Source organism: Microcebus murinus, chromosome 1 (genome assembly GCF_040939455.1).
Source record: "Microcebus murinus isolate Inina chromosome 1, M.murinus_Inina_mat1.0, whole genome shotgun sequence".
In the NCBI taxonomy this organism is placed as follows: Eukaryota; Metazoa; Chordata; class Mammalia; order Primates; family Cheirogaleidae; genus Microcebus; species Microcebus murinus.
Window position 1 is genome coordinate 11803672 of NC_134104.1, and position 20322 is coordinate 11823993.

General features: G+C 46.6%; 1 protein-coding gene across 5 annotated transcripts in view; it reads right to left on the reverse strand.

Moving 5' to 3' along the window:
- EVA1C (eva-1 homolog C) overlaps positions 1-20322 on the reverse strand; it is an 89261-nt gene that overhangs the window by 58897 nt on the left and 10042 nt on the right. The window lies entirely within an intron of this gene.

A 20322-nucleotide genomic window follows, 5' to 3' on the forward strand; every position in this document is an offset into this window, starting at 1 on the left:
TGGGATGCCCGCCTGGGTCCATGAAATGAGTGGACGTGGGGAACTGCAGCAGTGCAGAGACGCTGAATCTAGACGTGTTCCCCTTGCATCCTCTCAGGCACAAAATGCCAGTAATAACTGCTCTCTGTGCCTGCAAAAGAGACAGAGACTGCTGATGGCTCTGGGACCGAGTCCCTGGTGGGAAAGCCCTGCGTGTAGCTGGCCGGTGGGGCTGATGCTGGTCATCCTGGTGGGCTACAGAGGGGTCTTGAAGAAATAGACACCAATTCCAGACTGGGCTTTGATTACCAGATGGAAGATGTAAATGCTCAGAGTGCCATAAAAAAACAGGACAGAAGGTATTGCACAGATTTGGACGGCCAACTGTCACTTCTTCAGAACAAGGAACACACTGTATAGCCCACAGTGTCCAACAATGGGAACAGAGATATCCTCCTTAGAGTAATAGTTTGATACTGTTAGAACATTGGTTGCCTAAGATGGGGGAGAGAGAAAAGCATGAAGGGTATTTACGCACCTTCACGAATGTGTGCTCACACTCAGCATGAGATGGACTAAAGGAGGGCCCTCTAGATTTTTCTCGGTTGTTCTGGCTGATGTGGGGAAGAGGGGCTAAGGGAAGATGCGGATATGACTGTGTAATTCTTGCCAAGGGAGGAGTGCGCTGGTAGAAAGATTATGCTTTTTTCTTTCTTCTTTTCCCACATCACCTCAACTTTTTTTTTTTCTCTCCCCTACCTGATGCAGTGGTTCTAGGACCAGGGCTGCAACTAATAAGTGCTGGAAGCAGGGATGATTACTATGCAAGAAACTGTAACTATGTGTTTAAGCCTTATGCTGGAATTTCTAAGGGCCTGATAGAGGTGAGTTGTGCAGAATTGGGGTTAACAAACAGCTGTATTGCCTGGGGGTAAAACTGGCCCACTAATCTGGCACCTATGTAACCTTCCCCTATCTCAATAGGAGAGGACTGAGGAGGTGGTACTCACTAGACTAGCATTGCTGCCGACCATCTGGACCAGCACAGTGGCGATTCTAAGGTCCCCCTTGCAAAGGTTATTAAGTAAAGAGAAGGAAGAATAGTAGGTGAGGGTAAAGGAATACATAAATGGGCTAGGAATTCAGGGAAATCCAATATTACATGAACTCCTTGAAAGAGGCTCAGAGCAAGAGGTGTGTGCCAGCAAAAGAGACAGAGACATTGTCTCTTAGCTCAATTATCCCAGGTCCCCGAAAGGGTGAAGCTATAGAAACCACTTCCAGTTTTGGAACCTGACAAGATTGATGGAAGCCCACAAACCCGAATGGCCTCACCCTGGGAGACATGCATACAATATGATGAAGGACTGGAGTAATTATTAACGACTGGATGGGATGCTAGTAACGTGGCAGTATCTTTTCAGTTGTACATTATTTTGAAGGAAGGAATCCAGGTTTGAAGACAGGGGCAGCAGTAACAGGTGTTATACAGGGGACAGGGCAAAGAGGTTCAATGGCAAAATGAGCTTGGGACGTCACCAGTTAACCAAGGTCAACACAGTTCTTCCCCGCAGGCTCCTCCGAGCCACAGCCATGCCAAGGTGCACTGGACTCTCCAGCAGTGGATGGAACAGGCAGAGTCTCCCCCACACATCTGACCAGCACTCCCCCCACTTTTTATTTGCATGGAGACTCTCAAGGGAAGATTCACTTGAGCTTCATAAAACATGGGGTCAGCGCCAAGAGCTACATCTAGCTTGGATGATTCTAGAAGGCATTTCAGGATCCCATATGGCTCCTCATCATGGGCAGGCCAGAGATGGAGCAGGAGGAAGAAGGGGGAGCAGAGGATTAAAAGTCCCAAGACTAAGGTTCAACCTGGGATCAGGGGCGCGACTGTGATAGTCACCGCCCAGAATCGGTGTCCTCATGTTTTGCTGTGGGGATCAAGTGATATAGTGGGCATAAGCATCTTTTGTCCACCATAAACCCCTGCACAACCCTAAGGTATTACTGCGGTACTGTGAAGAACACTAATTAACACAGAGCTCCCACTGGTGGAACGCTGAACAACTCGTCTAATCAATTACACTCCCAGTTGGCCTCTCGGCTCTGAGCACCCTGATATAAGGTGGCAACCCCGAGACAAGCACACAGCCCACAATGTTCTGCCGAGCGTGGAGGAAAGGCAATTTTCCCTCCCTCTCTTCCTTCCTTCCTTCCCTCCCTCCCTCCCTCCCTCCCTCCCTCCCCTCCCTCCCTCCCTCCCTCCCTCCCTCCCTCCCTCCCTCCCTCCCTCCCTCCCTCCCTCCCTCCTTCCTTCCTTCCTTCCTTCCTTCCTTCCTTCCTTCCTTCTTTCCTTATAATTAAGGTCTAAAAAGTTACTAATATTTAGAAGAGGCCAAAGGGTCTGTAAATTTGTCCTCTCTGTCTTTTCTGAAGCCAGAGGCCCTCCCACGGGGCCCAGGCTTCCTGAGGGCTGACATGGGCTGAGTCGCTCCTAGCACAGGATATAAGAACATCAGTCACCCTTCCCACGCGCTTCCGAGCGCGCTAAAGTCCCCTAATCACCAGGGGCCAGCTTCACAACCTTACTTCTGGGAAGGGAATGGAATTCCATTGTTACGATCTTGCCTCTCCCCAGTCATGTTTTAAATAAAGCAGCACCTTCCACTAGGTTAATGCTTTAGATAAGAGCCCACACCCTTTTATTCACAAATACTCAAGGTTGTTTCTACATGTTTGAAGTCCTCTTCCAGAAAAGGGTGTTCTTTTCTTTTGTTTGTGAGTGTGTTTAGAGAACTAGCAAAAGTATGGGGTTGGGGTGCAGCCATGAGTCAGGGTTCCTGAGGGGGCAGGACAGGACCCATGTCAGATAAAAGGCCCAGGACTGGGCACCACACACCCAGGAGCCTCGAGATCACAAAGTAAGGTTAAACCTGAGTTGAAGTCCTTCCTCTGGTCCCTGGTATGGCACTAGAAAGGTGAACCTGAGGCTAATTATAAAGAAAACTAGAGCCATCAGCCTGTTTCTTAGATATCTGAGGGGAATTCCAAGATGTAGCGATGGTCAAAGGGTAGCTCTGACTGCTCTTAAGTGATATGCCCAGGTCCTGCTCCTGAAACAAACCAGAAGAGGAAGGAAGGGGAACTGGGAGTCCAGGGCAGAGATGACCCATTGTCCTCCCAAACCCATGGGACAGGTGTATTATCCAGCCCCGCCCCCTTGTACCATCTTGCAGTATAGTGGGCCAGTGGAAAGTTCTGGGCAATGGAAAGCAGGCAGAAGTGATGTCTGCCTCCTGCAGGTCTGGCCCTTGAGACCCTGTGTGACCCTCCACGCCCTCTCTCCCCTGCCTGCTGTCACATGTAGATGATGGAAGGGACAAGGACAGAGTCTGAGGCCCCAGAAGATGGGGGAGACACCCGATGGAAGGAACCTGGGTCCCTGAATGACTGCATGGAGCAGAGCTTTCCGCCTTCTCCAATCACACTCGACTATGGCATGAGCAAGAAATGATCCTGTATTCTGTTCTACCTACCGTGGAGATTTGGGAGTTTTTATTTCAGCAGTAAGCCCACCCTGACTAATTCTCCAGCATTTGGTCAACTGGTGTTTATATGTTACATAGAAAGATGGTAGAACTTTGGAAAATACCCCAAACTTTCACCCCAAACATCTCACAGGTTTGCGAAGGTGGTGTTGATGCCATTTCACAGGGCCTCCAGTCCTCACTGGGAGAATCATTTCTTTGAGTTAAGACCTTACTACCGAAAAGCTACAATTAAAGTGAGTTAAAGTACTAAGGAGATAAAAAGGATCAGAGGCCTCATTCATTAGCCTACCAGTCATCATTCTTCACAGTTAAAAACCACACACGAGCAAAAGGGCAAAGCCGAGACTCGTGGGACAGGCAAGTTTGGAGATATCACCCCGTGTGGAAGAGGGGAGGGAGAAGTTTCTGGACAGACAGGTGGAGGCCGCAGAGGGACCTCGAGCTCTGGAGTCCCTCAGGTCAGCTGCTCAGTGGGGCATGCTCAGTGTAACCTCTTTAGCTCTCACTTTCCTCCTCTGTAAAATGGGGGCTTTATGCCTACCTTACAGAGTTAATGTATGGGTGATAAGAAATAGCACAAGCAGTGCACCTTATGCAGAGGCTGGGTGCATGAGTTTCACTCCCTGGGGAGCCCAGGAGGGAACTGGAAGGCAAAGAGATCGACAACCAGTCTCTGTCAAAAAGGGAGCCCAAGACAGGAGCGCCCCAAATCCATTGCTTCCCAGCTCAACCTTGGCTTTGGCCTTAGGATGAAGATGTCTGGAAAAAGAGTAGATGATGTCAGTTTTCACAGTCTGTAAAACTGCCCCAAAAGCAGGGCTCCTCTTCACAGGGGCTTATACCATTAATCCCTTGCCCTCAGGTTTGCGGATGTGATGGACGCATTTTTCATAGAAACGAGCACAATACTGCCTCAAAAGATGCAGCTAAATGCTCATTTGGATAAGCTTGCTGGCTTCTGATATGCTGCTTTTGAGCCTACAAAGTCCTGAAATCCAGTTTCTGAGTACTCTTTCTCAAAAGACTCAGCTATTCTCTTTGACAATAAAACAGCTTGATTATCTTACAGCCAAATAATAATACCATTTCCAAAGGCGTAAAACAAAATAATACTGATAAGCCTTCCATACACACCATTGTTTCAAAAACATTTAAGGGAATCAATCCCAAAGTGTATGTGATGAATATACTCCCAAATTTCTCAATAATGGAAAAATAATCCTGGAAATTGGCTGCTAACATTTGACAAGTAGAATGACAACAGCCCCTGACTCTGCGGCTCTTCTGCCTTGAGAAATGAACATTTTTAGGTCTTTTGGGAGTACCACCTGGCACCCAGCTGCTTTTTTCTTCACACATACAGGAGACTGTTTTCCACTTCCCCTGGGCTTTCAATTCCTATACTTAACATTGGTGTCTGATGGTCACTTAACCAGTTACCATGTTGCTTTTTCTCCCAGCATCTTCTGCTTTTCCCTTTCTGTACACCAGGTGATTGATCAAGCACCATACTTTCCCCTATATATTCATGTGTATTTTAAGTGGATCTTTCTGCATAGATGCCACGTGTATATTTATGTGTATGGACTTCAGATCCTTGTGCTTTCCTATACATTGGCCCACACACGTGTCAAGCCACTAATGGCTTCTCAGCTCACTCGGACAAAAATCCAAAGTCCTTATGCCATCAGGGTCCTTCTGCCTCACTCATTCTCCCCCTTGTCCCCAGCCACAGTGATCTTCTTCCTGTTTCTCAAAAATGCCAAGCCAGCTCTGGCCTCAGGACCTTTGTGTTGACTGTTCTCTTGGCCAGAAGCATTCGTCCTCCGGATATCTGCTCCCTTCCTTCCCTCCCTCCATTCTGCCCCTTTCCCGGTGGCTCTGCAAGACAGCACACCTCCTTGCCCTCCTGGAGACATATTGCCTGTTTCTTCCTTTTGAATGTGAGCAGGGACTTTTATTTATTGCTGGGTCCCTGGCACCTAGAAAGAGTTTGTCATATAGTATTAATAATATGGCATCATATAAGGCAACAAATAGTTTTTGAATGAATGAGAGAGTGAGGAAGACCAGCAAAGCCAGAGCAGACCAAAAGTGAATTGAGTGAGTAGTAGATTCTCATTAATCCTCATCAGCAACCAACGTCACCCAGGACTTATAGATTTCTCCATAATATAATTTCTCCATTTCTTATACTATGCTCTCTCTCTCTCTCTCTCTCTCTCTGTGTGTGTGTGTGTGTGTGTGTGTGTGTGTGTGTGTGGAGAGAGTGAGAGAGAGGATATCAAACGATTTAAAAAGTTACTCTAAATGTGCTGTGTTGCGTTGGGCTTAAATTACAATCTTTAGATTATGCTACTATTTTATTTCGAACAGGTCTGGGAGGAGTTCCTTCATGCCTTTTCAACCAAAGGTTTCAAGTCCTATAAAAATGAACACCTTGTTCAGCGACCAGGTACCAACCCCAGAAAGTTATGCAGCGAACACCATCTGGGTTAGATTAGTTTAAAAGTAACTGGATCAATCCCCCATTCAAACGGGACACTTTTTCTTTTCTTTGGGATGCAGAGCAAAGCCCAAACTACAGAAGCCGGGAGCACGGTGCATTTGATAACTTAATGCAACTTTTTACTAGCACTTAAAACTCAGATATGAAATCTACACTTGATCTCTTCTGCTTGGAATTGGCCAAATTAGTGGCTCTCCCCACATGGACAACAAAAGGCTTTCAGAAACGCTCAGGGTCGCTGGCCAATCGGAAGGACCCAGAGAGCCCGGCACACAGACTCGGAGGAGGAAGGCGCTTGCCTGTCCACCCACCCGCCTGTCCACCCACCCGCCCTCAACAGCCTTTCAACTCTGCCCACGTGTAGCATATGTGGGACGATCAAGGTAGACGTGATACGCTCAGGGTAGAAGTTAAGGCTGCAGGGCATTTATTTCATGCTTTATTCAGTTAATTGGAAGATTATACAGTAATTTCACTGCTCAAAGTAATAAAACCTTTTTTTCCCCCTCACTTCAGGGATGACAATGCTTGGAGAGTTAGCACTATAAACCCCAAAGATCTATTTTGAAGGTGAGAAGGGTTGGATTTGGGAGCAGGACAGGTTTGCTGTACTCTTGACCCAACACGCTTTGTTCCCTAAGCAGTTAAAAAGCTAGAGCCTGGGAGTTTCTAAAACTTGAAACAGACGTAAAAAGCAGCGTGTCCAAAAGGCCAGGCACAGAAAACAGGTTGGGTGACTTGGCTATATCCATTACAGCCTCCTCATTGGCTTGGCGGAGGATTTTGGACAGGTCATTTCACTTCCCCTTCTTTGGTTTCGCCTTGGAATAAGGGGAAGCCACAGCATTTCTTCCCTTGTGTTTCACAGAAACACGGGAGGCAGGACTGAGAGTCGGCAAATGTAAAGGAATACAGGCGCCCCAGCAGCAATTAGGCTGGCCTGGCCTCCGGCTCTATGTTCAGCCTTAATTGGTTCCCTGGCACGCTCTCGTTGCTCTCTCTGTGCCCTGGCTCCGCTGCAGAGATTGGCCCCAGGGTCCCCCACGCCCTCAGTCCTCCCGTGGGCCCTTCGCTGACTCTTCCAGTCCTTCCCTTGCCGACAGCCGTTCCTTCCCACCACCCTGGTCTCAGGCTCACTGTTCTTAATCTGCTGCCTCCTTTCATGCACCACAGCCTGGGGACAGCTGAGGGATGACATCCCTCATCTCTGAGCTCCCAGGGTGTCTTGTTTTATTCACCACCACCCAAGAATCTTTTTTTCTACCTCCCAATCCCTGGCCATCTTTGGGATGGTTAAGTGGAAAATCTGACCGCCAGTTCCTTAGTGTATACACGATCAGGCCTCCTTATTTGCCGATTCGGTATTTGCAAATCCGCCTACTCACGAACGTTTATTTGTAACCCCAAAATCCATACTTGGGGGCTCTCCTGGATGTGTGCAGAGGGAGGAAGAAGTTGAGTCTCCTGATATTCATGGTCCCAAATGAGATCCAACAAGGTGACACTCTGCCTTCTTGTTTCAGCTCTCACATCGAACGTTTAAGTGCCCTTTTCACAGTCTATTTAGTGCCATTTTTCCCACATTTGTGTGGGGATTTTGGTGGTAATTTCACTGTTTACAATGGCCCCTGAGTGTAGTGCTGAAGTGCTCTCAGAGGTTCCCAAGCACAAGAAAACAGTGACACACCTGATGTGTTAGGGGTGTTTGGCTCAGGCTTGAGTTCTAGTGAACCCCAACTTCCGGTCCAGTCTCTTCCCAGGTTGAAGTGCTCCTCTCTAAGCCCTGAGTCCAGGATTTCCAAATAAAGGAGGGAATGCTTACCTCTCTCTATGCAGCTTGGTACAACAGTGTGCTTGGGGTTATCGTAAATGTAAAAGAAAAAGAAGAATTGGAGGGAGCGAGAGAAAGTGAGAGGAGAGAAATAAGGACCCAGGACTCTGCATGAATTAATAAAGTTGAGTCGAAGGGAAACTGCATTTATAGGAAGTCAAGGCTCCGAGTTTGGAGGCCAGACGGGGTGGGGGAGAGCAAGGCTGTGGGAAGGGAGCAGGGGCTCAAATCCAGCCGCTCCTTCTCCATAGATGCGAGGAGGAAACAGGACAGATAGGGGGCCATGCAGTGTTATTTTTAGCCTTTGAAGAGCCTGGCTGTTGGAGTCCTAAGGGCTCTCTAGTGATCCGCAAAGGCCATTAGAGGGCCAAAGCGCTCACTGTTCTCTCATTCAGCATGAAGGGGACCCAGGTGTGGAGCTGGCCTTGAGGACAAGCCAGCCAATTGCTTCTTGTGCTTTAGCAGGTAAGTGCTGCTGGGAGGTGAAGCCAGGAGGTAACCAGGTGGACATGACCCTCCGGCAACAGGGAAACAGGTGTGCAAAGGCTCAGAGGAGCCTGGGTGTGCGGCTGGTGATGAGAAATAAGCAGTGCCCTGCTAAGGAGTCCAGATTTTCACCTGAAGGCAGGTGGGAGCTAGTGCTGGGCTGTGACCCTGATCAGACTGGCAATGCAGGGAAGTCCTGGGGTGGCCTGTGTGGAAGGCACTGGGGAGATCCTTGGGAAAAGCAGGGTAGATGCAGGCCTGGAGGGGTGAAAAATGAGGAAGGCTCCAACTGAGACAGTGGAAGTGGGGAATCGGGTGGGAGGGATGGAAGGGGTGGAAATTGGGACGAATCCATGAGTATGCAGCCTGCACAGTCCCACCGAGAAGGGCCCCAAGCTTGGCTTAATGTTCCACTGTCCCTCTCTTGAAACTCTTCATCATTCCATATTTGAACCTATGTTTTATATCCAACAGGGCATTAGGACATGCCGGCAGACAAGACACCCACAATGTGCGTTCCCACTGTCCCTTGCCACCGCACTCCCATGGAGTGTTCCCAATGCCCTGAGCATAGTACCCTGGCGGGCCAAGGTGCATGGGAACCCAGCAAGACTCCAAGTGAGCAGGAGGAGAGCATGCCACATCTGCAACTGAGTACACGGAGATGCTGATGGCTCCAAGAGGCCCCACTTTCTGTTAGAATCAGAATCTGCTTTAAATGCAAAGCAATCCACATGCAGAACTGTCCCCAAAAAAATAAATAAATAAATAAATAAATGCAAAGCAAAAGCAATGGCACTAAAGAATGACCAGCTGGGCATGGTGGCTCACACCTGTAACCCTAGCACTCTGGGAGGCCGAGGTGGGGGGATCACCTGAGGCCAGGAGTTCAAGACCAGCCTGCGCAAGGGCGAGACTCCATCTCTACAAAAATTAGAAAAATTAGCCGGGCATGGTGGCACGTGCCTGTAGTCCCAGCTACTCGGGAGCCTGAGGCAGGCAGATCACTTGAGCCCAGGAGTTCGAGGCTGCTGTGAGGTAGGCTGATGCCACTGCACTCTAGCCCGGGCAACAGAGCAAGACCCTGTCTCCAAAACAAACCAACAACAGCAAAAAGAAACGAGAACAACCATGGAGCCCCATGCTTGCCTTACTTTCTTGTGTGACTTCCCTGTAAGTAGCCAACCACTTCCACGGGGCACGGTGATGCAGAAGAGGGAGAGATAGGGGAACCTATAGTTCTGTTTCCTTTCGGTCCTTCTTTCCACGTCAGTCAGCCAAAGGTAGAGAGCAGTAGTAGAAGGTGCAGGTATGAAAAAGTGAAATAAAAAACAGTTGAATTATTAATAGTTTCCTGCAGAATTCTCATTGTTCTCAGGAGGAAAAAACACACACATGCAAAATACAGATTATGTCATTTCTGTGATTCTACATGTGAGTTAGATGTTCTTATATTTGCACTTAAAACTGGCATTGCACAATATAAAGAGGAACAGTAGAATCCAGGCTAATAATTTAAAATGCCAATTTTTCTTTACTTGGAAGGACATTAAATAGCAAATGAAAAACACCATGACAAGTTGAGAGACAGAAAGACCACAGAAGAAAGGAAAGTCCTTTATATATTAGTATCTTTAACGGCACTTTTCTTCTGCTTTTTGAACAAGGGCCCACATTTTCATGTTCCACTGGGCCCTGACTGTGGAGACAGCGATTTAGCCGTAGAATCAGCAGGGGTAGGCGGTGGGGACACGAGGTGTAGGGAGAGGGAGGACTTAGGGGTGTCTGAGGTTTTGAGCAGAGTTTGTGACTCTGTTTTGGACGGGCTGGACCGGTGGCGCCGTGGAGCACCCACCTGGGAGGAGGGAGAGCAGCAAGTCATCAGCACGCGGCACAGCTGGGCCGGGCAGACGCTGGGGAAGGCAGACATTGGAGAGATGAGGCAACAAAGAAGGTCCCATAAAGGAGACTGAGAAGAAGGGGACAAGAGACAAGAGGAGAACTAAGGTGACAGCCAGAGGCAGGTGTTATGGGGTTGTCTAGGGTGGGCTCTGTTTACCTCAAGTGACCTCGAGCAAACTGTGCCACCTCCCTGGGCTGCCTATGATCACCTATAAAATGAAGATAAGAAGAACAGCGCCCAGCTCAGGGGCTTGTGGGGAAGATTAAATGAGCCATCACATGGCAGGTGCTCAGAATCAGCTGTATTCATTCCCTGGGGCTGACGTAACAAGGTGCCACAAACCGGGTGGCTTAGAACGACAGAAATGCATTGTTTCACACTTCTGGAGGCCAGAAGTCTGAGATGAAGGTATCCTCAGGGCCACACTCCCTCTGAAGTCACCAGGGAAGGATCTGTTCCAGGCCTCCCTCCCAGATTCTCATAGTCCCCTGGCTTGGGGCAGCTAAGTCCACTCCTTCTGGAGCCTTCTCCCTGTGTGTCCGTGTCCAAACGTTCTCCTTTCAATAAGGACACCAGTCATGTTGGGTAAGGCCCACTCTAACGGCCTCTTTCTAACTTGGTTACCTTTGTGAAGGCCCGAGCTCCAGTGAGGTCACATTCTGAGGTACTGGAGTTGGGACCCCAACATACCCTTTTTTGGGGAGTGAGGACACATTTAACCTCTAACAACTGCTCTGCCCAGCGTGTCGGCTCTTTATCAATGCCCGTCTTTGTTATTGTTACCTCCGTTAGCTGTCGTTTTCTGCAAAGGTATGAGGAAGAGACCAGCAAGGGACAACCTCAGTTTGAGGAACCTAAATTTGTTGTGGCCACAATCTCCACAGCAACAAGATGTTCCTCCAGCAGCCCAGGTGGAGGTAAATACACGAAGTAAGGAGAGGGAACAAGGAAAAGGGAATGACATTCTGACAACGTGCCAAAGACAGCCACAGGCAGAGATACCCACGCTCTGCTCTCCCACTTCTGTTCGGGGCTGGCCAGAGCCCTGAGCCCCAGATGCACAGAAATAAACACCAGCCCTTCTCAGCCTCAGCCAACACACTGCACCCTAGAAACTCATAGAAAGCAGACCAGGTATTGACCATCTATGGAAACTAACAGGTTTAAGCCGTGGGGTAAAGAATCTTCTCAGGCAGCAGCATAGGGGACTCGCTCAAGCCCACACGTTCTAGCACTCTCTGAAATGGCAAGCACGCACCTGACCTGGAGATGGCAACAGACAACAAACAAATGGGGTTACAGGTTGGGCATCACCTCAACAGAAGTTATTCCTGGGGCTAAGTTGGGAGACACCAATCCTCAACGAAAAGACAGATAGAGCTGCAAGGTGGGCCAAAGCTTAGAAAATGGGAGTTTGCTCTATTTCAGATGGAGAACCAAAAAGGAGATTTTTAAAAATGCAGCAATGAAAGACCCGTAGGCAGCAGTGTGGCCGGCAGCAAAGCCATAGGTGAGCAAAGTCTGACTCTTTCCCACGCCTCCCTTGCTAAGCGGAAGCCCCTTCCGGGCTGAGTGATCTCCTGCCGCTTCCTCCTAGCACCAGGGGCAATGTTGGAGGTGCTGTCCCTGGACCAGCCCCCCTTGCCAAAACTCCAGCTTCCAGAACTTTCCTTCCTTTCTCCTCTTCCGCTTTAAGACAGGCTTATCCTGAGTCCATACCCTGACAGCCTTGTGGGATAAATAACTAAGCAAGGTGATCGATTAATCTGAACAAGCATGGCTAATAATGGCTTCTGTGATGCAAAACAGGCCCGTGCCCACCTTCACCTAACCAGCATTGTATGAAATGAACCAACATCTGGTTCCTCCTGATGTGACGCACCAAGAACACAGCACCACAGCAGTGACAGTCCTGTCCCACATGCATAAGAACATGACCATGAAGAAACATCAGACAAATCCAAATGAAGGGACAGTTTCTAAAACAACTATCTTGCATTCTTCAAGAATGACAATATCAGGAAGGATAAAGACAGACTCAGGAACTGTTCCAGGTTAAAATGAACCTAAAAAGACATGACAACTGAAAAATAATGCAGGATGTGGAATTTTCTTTCTCCTTCTCCTTCTTTCTCCTTCTCCTTCTTAGAGACAAGGTCTTGCTCTGTCACCCAGGCTAGAGTAAAGAGGCAAAATCATAGCTTACTACAGACTCAAACTCCTGGGCACAAGCGATCCACCTGCCTCAGCCTCCTGAGTAGCTGGGACTACAGGTGTGAGTCACCATGACTGGCTAATTAAAAAAAAAAAAATTAATAGATGGTGGTGGAGGGGTCTCACCATGTTGCCTAGGCTGGTCTCCAACTCCTGGCTTCCAGCAATCCTCCCAAAGTGCTGAGATTACAGGCGCAAATCATCGCACCAAGCTGGATCTTCTTTTGCTCTATTATTGGGACAACTGGTAAAATCTGAACGAGGGCTGTAGATTGGAAAACAGAGCTGTAGCGGGGTAAATTTACTGATTTTGTTCATTGTCTTGGTCATGTGGGAGAATGTCCTTGTTCTTAAGGAATACACAGGAATATTTAGGAGTAAAGGATATCTCATCTGCCACTTAGAAAAGAATAAAGAAAATGTGGTAAAATGGCAATATTGGGGATTCTGGGCAAAGATTATAAAGGATGTTTTTGTACTATTCTTGTCACTTTTTGGTGTCTGGGAAAATAACAAATATTTAATATTTAATAAATAGATAAATGGAAAATGTACAAGATATTCTAGCAGATCTCAACTTTGGCTGTATATTAGAATCACCTCAAATCACCTCTCGAGCTTTTTTTTTTGGACAGAGTCTGACTCTGTTGCCCTGGCTAGAGTGCTATGGCGTCAGCCTAGCTCACAGCAACCTCAAACTCCTGGGCTCAAGTGATCCTCCTGCTTCCGCCTCCTGAGTAGCTGGGACTACAGGCATGTGCCACCATGCCCAACTAATTTTTTCTATATAATTTTAGTTGGCAAATTAATTTCTTTCTGTTTTTAGTAGAGACGGGGTTTCGCTCTTGCTCAGGCTGGTCTCAAAATCCTGAGCTCAAGCAATCCTCCCACCTCAGCCTCCCAGAGTGCTAGGATTACAGGCATGAGCCACCACGCCCAGCCACCTTGGGAGCTTTTAAAAAATATCCATGCCTAGGCCCCAACCCAGGGATTCAGATTCAATTAGCTGGGGTGGAACTCCAGATGTTGGTATATTTGAAACACAAGAATAATGGACAGGCAGGTATGGTCAGTTGAGAGGATAGTTCTAGGCTGGGACTCTAAGCACCCCACATCTGCTTGTTTGGAGACCTGATCCTGGGGGCACCATGGTGACTCAAAATAGCAGCACAGTCATGGGTCCAGGCTTGGTCCTGCCACTGAGAAGCTGGGAGACATTGGGTCAAATCCTCACCTATGCCAAGCCTTGGTTTTCTCAGCCATAGAAGGAGGCTGACCAAGAACTGCCTCCGAGGCTGAGGAGCATTCTAGGAGGACACACAGCTCCTAACTGGACCCCAATGCAGGGTTTACACAGGATGACCACCTGAAATCCTCATGACGTCCGGGTGGCAGAAAGGGATTTGGAGGAGTAGGGCTGACCAATTTCTGTTATGACTAACAGGTCCCATGGGGTGACTCCCTGCACCTCTGTCCCTTCACAAGGACTGAAGTCTGGGTGGGTTATTGCAAAACGCACTAGAGGAGGCAGGAAGACGCCAATCTTCTTCCAAGCCAAAGGGAGGCCAAGCTCCCCAGGGTAACTGAGGCACCACCACTGGCTCCTTCTTGAGGCACATTTGACCCGGGTTCCGTGGGAACCAGGTGCCCTCACCCAGCAGTGCTAAACAAGGCTCAGGCTCCACCCTGATCCCAGACGCCAACCTCTGCCCTGCCCCAGACTCACCCAAAGCTGCACTGCCCAGAATGGAGGCCACAGGCCACACGTGGCTACTAAGCACTGGGCATGTGCCCAGTCTGAACTGAGATGTGCTGCAAATGTAAAATACATGCATACTAGACTTCCAAATATCCATAGGCAAAAAAGAATGTAAAATATCTCATTAATCACTGTTTAATGTTGATTAATATTGAAATGATAATATCTTGGATATACTGAGTTAAATAAAATTGACTACGAAAATTCATTTCGCCTTTCTTTTCCTTTTTTCTAGTGTGGCTACTAGAATGTTTAATATTACATACATGGATTACATTATATTTTTATTGGACAGCTCTGAACCAAAGTCTGCATATTGTCCTTTTGTGACTTATTTCCCTGGTAATAATTTTATTAAAATTAAATTGAGGAAGGATTTAGTATGCCATGGAATCAACTCTGGGCCCCAAATAACCTGCAGTGAGAATTCCTCTGTGGTTCTCAGGCTTCTGTAATTCCAGCAAATTCCCTCTTCCCTACAGTGAAATGCAGATATTGTCAGATAACGTTCATTTCTCACAGCTTGCTTCAATAATAACCACAGTAATTATACTAATTTACAACATTCAACACTGCAATTTTAACCCAGACTTTGAGACCGAATCACAAACATCTGACATTCTTTAAAGCTCTCAATTAATATATCAGACTGCATAAACCCTACCTAATAATTTGCCTTCCCACGGAAAGAGAATATGTAGCTAATGAAGATAAATGGCAGAGTAGACTTTCATCTAAGACCCTTTGGCAGAAATGAGTCACATTCTAGAAGGTTCCTGAAGGTCCCACAGAAGGCTGTAGTTTAGGGCTGGTTTGCAAGTCCCTATCTTACCGCCTCCTGAAGACAAAGGCCCCTGGCTGGTGTTTTAGTTACACACGTGGGAGCAAAGAACTAAGACATTCTTTTCGGTCAGATCTCCCTTAGTGTAACAGACTAGGGCAGTGGACAGCCTGGTGGGTTTTATCTGTGTTCTGTTGTCCACAGTCTAATTTTACCTTGGACCTGGTGTGTGCATGGGGTCGACATGTTAAATTTCCCATTATGAAAAAAGCCCTGGGGAGCTTTCTGCAAACCAGGAAGAAGAAAACAGAGGTTGTTTTGCTGAGGATGGATGGACCCAAAGGACCCAAACGAGTGGTTTGAGTAGAAAGTCGCCTCTACAATGTGGACTGACACTTGGCCACACTGTGGAAAAACTTCCCAGCCTAGAAACTGATTATCTATTCATGGTTCAGAGTTATCCAAGGGTTCAATATGATGCTTCAGTATGATGCTTTTTTAAATATAGTACATAATCTTCATTAACCAGAGAAGGCAGAGACAGGACAAAACATGTACTCTACGCAAAATCTACATGTGATGAGAAAAATCACCGTTCACTGTTTCGATGAACAGAAAAGAAAGCAACCAGGAAAAAGCATCTTCAAAAGCAAGTTTGTCCTGCTTATTTTTTATACCCAGTACCCAGTAGCAAATACTGAATGTGTGAGGCATTTGGGAAGATCAATGATGTCTTAGGCCTTTTCAAAACTGTATCGAAAAAAAGGGTAGTAAGGTCTCGCAAGAAGATGCTCTGCAAAAATATGTATATAGTGTATTACATTATATTATTTACATAATACATACATAGTCAGAAATGCTTTTACTTGCATTGCAGGAAACCATATTCATTTAAAAGACATACTAATCTTTGCTTAAGAACACGATGCCTTTTAACTAAAGGGGTGTAAAGAGATAACATGCTTCGGTTTCTTAACACGAGCTGATTCTGAAAGCCAAAGTTCCATAGCTCCCAAGTGAGCGGGAACGAGAAAATGAGCAGAGCCCTCCCGCTGGACGGCATTCTTACATCACCCACTTGAAAATTAAATCTGAAACAGAGTTCTGACAGGCCTGCTATTTTCTTCAGTGCCAAGAGCCACACAATAGACCTTTTTTTTTTTTTTTTTTTTTGGACAAAGCTCTTAAAATGCTTGGAAATTCAGATGGACTGAGTCACAAAACTGTACAAATACTGCACACCCATTCCCCGCTGGTGCCCCTGCTTGCTCTCTTGGAAACAATGCTACATTTTCTCTCTGTTTGGCAGAAGGAGAGAAATATTTTCAGTAGAGTTGCGACTTGTCTGAAAGAGGGGTGACTGAGCGGAGGACGCGCTCTGAAAGTGGGGACCGTCCCGGTGGCCTCTGGGCAGGGGTGGCAGTCACCGTGTCAGAGGAGTCCACGGATGGGGTTCTCCTTGTGCTCGGTGTGGGCTCCGCAGCAGCACGGCTCAGCCCCACGCACACACGTGTCCCAAGGCGTGCATGACAGCGCAGGGAGCTGAGCGCCCCGCCGCACACGGGCAACTCGCGAGCAGCCTGTGCCAGGGCGCAGGGAGGCAGGTGGGGCCGAGGGGGCGGTGGACAGAGTCACAGGAGGGAGGAGAGGGCGTGGGGGACACCAAGGGAAAGCAGATCCCTCCCTGCACAGTCTTCCTCACTTTCTCTCTCTCCCATCTGAAAGTTCACATCCAATTACCGCCCCCACCCCCAAGCAATTGGCAATTGTTTAATTGGGATTTCGAAATCACGGAGATGTGTTGCAAAACGCATCCTTGCACTGCGCGCGAGCAAGCGACTTCAAGTCTGAACACCTCTCCAGAGCGATATTTCAGTTTGACATTAACGATGGCAAACAGTCTAGCCTGAGATGAGAAGAGCAAAAGGGCCAAAGTCACGGGCGAGTTCCTTAGAGGAAAGGAAGAGGAAGAAAAAACAGCGCAAGTAAAAGCCTACGGGGCAAGAGGGCATGGAGAAGCCGTGCAGTGGGAGGCTTTGCATTTCCTCTCTGGGCCGTGGCAGGCAAGCGGGACTTGGGGACAGGGCCTTAGAGCTGTCCAGGGACTCCAGACTCAACGCGGGGTTTTGAAAAACGCTTTCACTTTCTTTGAGTTCCAAAAAGTGTCAGAAATAAAACAAGGACAAGTCTAGCCCAGGGTTCCTGAACCTTAGCATGAGGATGGGAGGGTTCTGTCCTGTGCATTGTAAGATGTTTAGCAGCATCCTCAGTTTCGACCCGCCAGATGCCAGCAGCACTCCCACAGTGGTGACAATTAAAAGGACCTCCAGACATTGGCAAATATTCCCAAGGGACAAGATTGCCGTGGACCGAGAATAACTGGTTTCAGCTGAACATTTGGAAAAGCTGTATTTTCACTGGGTAAAGATAGCCAGCAACCATAAAGACCAGGTGGCATTTTTGGTCCATGTTCACAAAACCAAATAACCTACCTTGAATAGCTACATAGAAACAAGCCCAAGACAGCGCTTTTGCCTCAAAGTGCTGATTTATGGCTTTCAGAAGCCAAAACACTATTTAAAAACAATCCTGGGGGACCTAACTTGAAAAAAAAAAGAAAGGGAAATCAGATAAAAAGAGATTTTTGCTCTTGAACTCCAGGGTTTAAAAAAGCAGAACAGGCAAGACCACAAGATGTGCTTGGTGTGGATCTCCTGCCATGGCAATTCCACACACAGGACATGCAGCTCCGGGGTCTTCGAAACCTCTTTGCATTCTGAGGCTGTGGATGGGGCTGAGGCTTTGTGTGTACAGTCTGACCTGGCCACATGGCCTTCTGCATTGTTAGGTTTGGGAGGAGTGTTCAGTCATTCAGGCCTCAGAGAATAGAGGGAGGTGTTTAAAAATGATGTCCCTTAATTTTACAACCAACTTGACAAAAAGAAGCATGTCAGCCTGAACTTGGGTTCAGTGTGCATTTTTTTTTAATGAAGAAAAAAAAAAAGGACCATAAAATTGCATGCATTCCTTAAAGTATATCCCTCAAAAGCTGTACAAATTGGCCTTCAAGATAGATCATACATTCTCGATTCCACCTGTCTCCTGTCACCCAGGCAGGGAGAGAAAGGGACCCGGGAACCCGGGTCTCTCTTGTTCCTCTGTACAGTACAATGATTTATGATTTCTAAGCCTGAGAATTTGGGAAGCCACGGAACACGAAAAGAGTGAAAAATCTTCCAAGTCAAGAGAAAGAAAGGAGATGACTTGGTAGCACAGTGTGCTCTTCTCAGACTGAAACACGACTCTGAAAGCTGTCACGAGTATGCATCTCACGGGCCCCCGCAGACAAAAAGGGTTATTTTATCCAGATTATTCCCCCACATTGCTGGGGAAAAGGGACTCATTTGTAATCATCAAAGGAATGCTGACAGACTTGAAATGGGATTACACTCTATTATACTCATCCGAATTAAAGATTTGCTTTGGAGATCATTCTTAGGTTTCGTCCTCTCTGTCCCTCCAATCCCAAATGAGGCGATCTGTATTCACAGGACATCTGAGGCAGACATGAAATCAGACTGTGCGCAAACACACGTTGCAGTCTCAGTGGGCTGAGTTTTGAATTTTAATGTTCCCGGTTTGCTGTGTGTGGAAAACTTGTCTCTCAGGTCGAAACCAACCCCAAGCATCGCTTCATTCTCTAACTTGTTAACACAGGAGAAATACGATTTCAGGGGCCTGAATGGGCAAGTGACACAGGTGTCATGACCTGTGCAGAGAGAACATAAGGGCTAGAAATTTGCATGTGGAAATGTAAAGCCTACACATGGGCAGAGTTGTCTGGAAGGCCTGTGGACATACCAATAAATCCCCAGTTCCTGGTTCTGTGGTTTGGTTACTAGTTTTGGAGAATGTGACCTGCCAAATCTATCATTTGTTTCTCACACTCCTTTGTTATTTGTGTGTCTGTGAACCCACTAGACAGCAAGCTTCCTTGGGTCAACACTGACTCTTTGGAGGAGCCCTGTATCATAACCTAGCATAGCATTTGGTACCTGAGTGACTCAAGAGTGTTTTCCATTCTTTGCTACAGAACTACCAGTGTGTAATTACCATAGAACTGAGGCCTACCAAGGGAGGACCTTGAATATCTCAGGTTAGAAGTCATAAGTCAGTGTAAGAGCTCAAGTGGGTCCAGAAAGCTTCATGTGACTTCAACCACCAAAAGAGCAAAATATCTTAGAGAACATCCCTCTCAATGCAAGGAGATGACACTCCTTAAGTAGGAAGACAGAGCAAGGAATATGGGTAAAGTGCATTAGAAGTGGTACCATTTTTTGCCCATAATTTTTTTCCTTCTATCCCATGCATTCATTCTAGACTCAGTATCTTCTTCGTGAAGTACATACTTTAGTCGTTCTTTCAGTAAAGATTAGTGGTAAATTTGTCTTTATTTCACAATTGCTCTTGAAAATAGTTTAGCTGGGTATATAGTCCTGGGATGACAGTCGTGTTTTTGTTTGTTTGCTTGTCTGTTGTTTGTTTCTCAGAATCTGGAAAATATTATTTTACTATCTTCTGGCTCCTCCAGACTTTATAGATAATATTTTTTTCTTTCTGTTTTTAGGACTGTCACTTGCCTTTAGTATTTTATAGTTTCAGTTTGATACATCTTGGTATAAATTTATTTTATTTCTCTTCCTTGGGATGCTTTAATCTGAATCTTTCATCAATTCTTTTTTAAAAAAATATATTATTACTCTTTTCTTATTTTTTTTTTTCAGGTCTGTTTCTCAGTGTCCTTGTATCATCAATTCTTAAAAATTAATTTTAGGATACTATTACTTCAAATGTTGCCTCTCCCTTATTTCCCCTATTCTTTCTTTCTAGAATGCTAACTAATCAGATGTATGTTCAGTCTAGTCTTCATTCCATCCTACATGTCTTACAAATTTTCTTCCACGTTTTCCATGTCTGGTTCTCTTTTGCTTCATTCTGGAGAATTTCTCCAGCTTTATTTTCCAGCTCACTGTTGCTCTCTTCAGCTATGTCTAATCTGCTCTTTAACCTATCCATGAAGCTTTTAATTTCAAATAATATATATTTCATGTTAGTGGATATATTTGGTTCTTTTACAAATATGCCTACTCTTTCTTGATAGTCTTCTGTACCTTTCTCATGTTTTAGATTCCCTCTCTTATTTCTTTTTATGTTTTAGATTCCCTCTTTGATTTCTTAAGAACTCTATTATTGCTAGCAACTACTGCTCGTATGATGCACTTTTGGACTGTGTGTTTATAATC